Here is a 4,509-nt window from a genome sequence, read left to right as displayed (position 1 = left end):
GGAATTCTGGGATAGGTGGTTAGGATGGTTTTGGGAATTCTGGGATAGGTGGTTAGGATGAGGCTAGGAATTCTCAGGTAGATGGTTAGGATGGGGCTGGGAATTCTGGGATAGATAGTTAGGATGGTTTTGGGAATTCTGGGATAGATGGTTAGGATGAACCTGAGAGTTCTGGGGTAGAATTTAGGATGACACTGAGAATCTGAGCCAGGCCAGAAAGCACAGTGTAAGTGTCACTAGTCAGGCCCCGCCTCCTCTGTCCTTTGAGGAGACCAAGACTCCAGTTGTCTCTGCTGATCTGCAACCTAGGGGAAACTGAGGCACAGATCTGAGACCTGGCTGTTGAGTTTGGGGTATGTGGGTCCAGGGCGGCATCCAGCTGACCCATTGGCTTCCCGCAGGATGCCCTGCACACGTTCCCACAGCTGCAAGTGGAGCAGAGTGAGGAGGGTTCCCCGGAAGAGGGGGCTGTGCGGCTGCGGCCGGCCGGGGAACCATACAACCGCAAGACGCTCAGCAAGCTCAAGAGGAGCGTGGTCAGAGCCCAGGTGGGCCCTGGGGCCAGGGCTGGGAGTGGGGAGTGTGGCGGTGTGTGCGGAGGGAGGAGAGGGGCTGCCCAGCGCCGGGCCGGAGGGGCTGAGGCATCTCTACTCCTACCCAGGAGTTCAAGGTCGAGCTGGAAAAGTCGGGATACTATACGCTCTACCATTCACTCCACCACTATAAATACCACACCTTCCTGCGCTGCCGGGACCAGGTGAGCCCCACCCACAGCACCCATCGCCCTGGGATTCCAACCCTTCTGACCTCTCAGGATCCGAGGGTCCAAGCCTATCCCCATCCTGCCGCAGACCCAAGAGTTCAGGTCCTTCTCTCTTGGACTTAAGGATGCAGCCCCCAGCCCTGGTCTCCCTGGGACACTGACATCTGACACCCCAGGTCCCAGCCCCTTCCCTCCCCAGAGGCCGCTGTGCCACCCTTCCCAGTGCCGTGTTTGACCTCTGCAGACCCTGGCCATCGAGGGCGGCGCCGAGGACCTGGGCCAGGAGGAGGTGGTCCAGCAGTGCATGCGGAACCAGCCGTGGCTGGAACAGCTCTTTGATTCCTTCAGTGACCTGCTGGCCCAAGCACAGGCCCACAGCCGCTGTGGGTGACCCCGCCCCAGCCTGTGATGGGGGCGCCTCCTCCATGAACCAAGAATTGGGACAGAACCGTGTCCTCAGGAGCTAACCCCTGGGCTCCATCGTCGGGGAAAGGGGGTCACGGGTCAGGGTGTGTCTATGCTGCCCCCTCCAGGGCAGGGTTCAGAGTCCGACTCCCCCCCTCTCCCGAGCCCCCTCCACTCCCTCCCCATTCCTCCCACTGTTCGGTGTACAGAGAAATTATTTATATATATGTATAAATGTCTATTTAGTAACGGTTTCCCTCTCCCCTTGCCCCGACCCCTCCTCCACAGCCACAGCCCCCGCCCCCTCCACCTTGTACATAATGTATAGGAAAAGTCTATGTATGACTGGCGGGGGTGGGGTGGCTTCAGAGAGCTGGGGGACCCCTTCCCCCCAAGTCCCCCTGCAGGCCGAGATCTTTGCTAAAGGCCATTCCCTCCCCAGGGCATTTGGCGTCGGGTGGGAGGGGAAAACGCATCTTGTTAATTATTTTTAATCTTATTTATTGTACATACCTGGGGCAGGGGGCTGGGGAGGTGGAGAGGGGAGAAGGGTCCCCTCTCTCTGCCCCCCCACTCCTTTTCTACGGCGATTTGTCTGTGTCTGGCCCCCACCCGCTGCCCCCCCCATTGTTGTCTGGATGTGGTTCTATTTTTTATCGGTCTCCTTTCCCCTCCTCCCTGTTCTCGCCCCCTCCACCCCGCCCCCTGCTCCCACCACCCTTTGTCTCTTGCTCTTTCTTGGGCTTCTGTACAACTCAACTTGTATACACTGTGTACACACAACCAGCCAAACGAAAACCCAACGGCAAACACTTTACCGGCAGGCTGGAGTGCCTCTGTCCTGCGGCGCTGGGGTGGGTGGCAGTGGTGGCAGGGGCAGAGGGTCAGGAACAGGACTTTCCTAGAGCCCTGGGCAGTGGGGGGCCTGAGGCTGGCATATGTTCTGTGTCCTCACACAGCAAAGTATCCCACCCTGAAATTTAATGACTTCAGACAACACATACTTATCATTGGGGGGTTTCTTTTGTTTTTTTTTTTTGAGACGGAGTCTCGCTCTGTCGCCCAGGCTGGAGTGCAGTGGCGCGATCTCGGCTCACTACAAGCTCCGCCTCCTGGGTCTACGCCATCTCCTACCTCAGCCTCCCGAGTAGCTGGGACCACAGGCGCCCGCCATCTCACCCGGCTAGTTTTTTGTATTTTTAGTAGAGACGAGGTTTCACCGTGTAGACCAGGATGGTCTCGATCTCCTGACCTCGTGATCCACCCGTCTCGGCCTCCGAAAGTGCTGGGATTACAGGCTTGAGCCACCACGCCTGGCCTCTTTTGTTTTTTAGCTAAAGACAGGATTTCGCTCTGTCACCTAGGCTGGAGTGCAGTGGTGTGATCATAGCTCACTGCAGCCTCCAACTCCCTGGCTCAAGCGATCCTCCTGCCTCAGCCTCCCAAAGTGACGGGATTATAGGCAAGAGCCACTGTGCCTGGCTCTGTGTTCCTTACATTACCCAGGCTGGCCTTGAACTTCTGAGCTTAAAGGATCCTCCTGCCCCAGTCTCAAGTAGCTGGCATTACAGGTGCATGCCACCACACCCAGCTCAAATCCTGTGGTTTTTTTTTTTTTTTTTTGGAGACAGAGTCTCACTCTGTTGCCCAGGCTGGAGTGCAGTGGTTCAGTCTTGACTCATGCAACCTCAACCTCCCCGGTTCAAGCGATTCTCCTGCCTCAGGCTCCCAAGTAGCTGGGATTACAGGGGCCCACCACTATATCCGGCTAACTTTTGTATTTTTAGTAGAAACGGGGGTTTCACCACGTTGGCCAGGCTCGTCTCGAACTCCTGACCTGAAGTGATGCGGCAACCTCAGCCTTTCAAAGAGAGTACAGGTGGGAGCCAACGTACCTGGCCTCAAGTCCTGTATTGTATCCAAGTGAGTGGTCCATGGTACAGCACTCTCAGAGTTCCCCAAGAGCTTGTAGAAATGTAGAATCTGCACGGGCAGCAGACGAGAAGGCAGGTCGAATAGGACTGTTTCCCCTCCTCCCACCCTTAAAGGAAAAGATGGAGAATCTCAGGCTGTTGCTCCCGTCTACTTGATCAGAACCCACTTTTTAGTAAAATGCCAAGAGGATTCTCAAGCACATTCAAGTTTGAAGAACCATGTTCTAGAACAAGAAGGTTAAAAATGTGCAGGTTGGCTGGGCACAGTGGCTCACGGCTATAATCCCAGCACTGTGGGGGGCCGGGGTGGGTAGATCACTTGAGGTCAGGAGTTCAAGACCAGCCTGGCCAACATCGTGAAACCCCGTCTGTACTAAAAATATGAAAATCAGCTGGACGTGGTGGCGTGTGCCTATAATCCCAGCTACTTGGGAGGCTGAGGCAGGAGAATAGCTTGAAACCAGGGGGCGGAGGTTGCAGTGAGTTGAGATCATGCTATTGCACCAATCCAGCCCTGGTGACAGAGCGAGACTCCGTCTCAAAAACTAAAAAATGTGGAGGCCAACTGGCAATATTTTAGAACCCAGCCTATGAAGCAGTGAACAGGCTGTTGCCATTCCAGAGCCTAGATGGATGGACCACCAGTGTTCCAGAACCCTGGCTTAGTCCGTGGGTAGGGACCCAATGTGAGATTTGAGGGTGGAGCATCAGCATTCCAGATGCCCTTTTAGGTGAGATTGAGGAAGAACCCTCATCGTTCTAGAACCTTTGAGTATTGTTCAGGGGTGTCCAAGGAGAGAATATAGTCATGGGTTCTTTGTGTCTGGTTGGACCAGTAAAGGCCCTTCCTCATCCCTCTTTTTTGTTTATTATTAGAAACAAACTAAAAACTATGGCTTCAGGCTGCTAAAAGCCTGAAACAAAACATCAAAATAAGGTGGGTTGGACAAATTTGGACTCTAGACCATCACATGTTACAGTTTTTTGTTGTTTGTTTTTTGACAGAGTCTCTGTCACCCAGGCTGGAGTGCAGTGGTGTGATCTCAGCTCACTGCAAGCTCCGCCTCCCGGGTTCATGCCATTTTCCTGCCTCAGCCGCCCAAGTAGCTGGGACTACAGGTGCCCGCCACCACTCCGGCTAATTTTTTTGTGTGTGTTTTTAGTAGAGACGGGGGGGTTTCACCGTGTTAGGCAGGATGGTCTCAGTCTGACCTCGTGATCTACCTGCCTTGGCCTCCCAAACTACTGGAATTATGGGCAAGAGCCACCGCTCCTGGCCACAAGTTACAGATCTTAGAGCCCTAGTTTCCGACTAGAGGATGGATAGTAGCATTTGAGAACCATAATGGGCGAGTCAACAATAGACCTTGAGGCCAAGCGTGGTGGCTCACGGTTGTAATCCCAGCA

At 54.5% G+C, this 4,509-nt stretch overlaps 1 long non-coding RNA gene across 1 annotated transcript; it reads left to right on the top strand.

Moving 5' to 3' along the window:
* The first annotated feature begins 371 nt into the window (after positions 1 to 371).
* LOC113224123 lies at positions 372 to 1,985 on the top strand. Its single transcript, XR_003309039.2, has 3 exons — positions 372 to 548; positions 662 to 757; positions 1,008 to 1,985. It is a non-coding gene; the product is annotated as an uncharacterized LOC113224123 (long non-coding RNA).
* The last annotated feature ends 2,524 nt before the right edge of the window (positions 1,986 to 4,509 follow it).

This window comes from Piliocolobus tephrosceles, unplaced genomic scaffold (assembly GCF_002776525.5).
Source record: "Piliocolobus tephrosceles isolate RC106 unplaced genomic scaffold, ASM277652v3 unscaffolded_43753, whole genome shotgun sequence".
In the NCBI taxonomy this organism is placed as follows: Eukaryota; Metazoa; Chordata; class Mammalia; order Primates; family Cercopithecidae; genus Piliocolobus; species Piliocolobus tephrosceles.
Note: the sequence above shows the minus strand (reverse complement) of the source record. Positions and strands in the feature narration are given on the sequence as shown.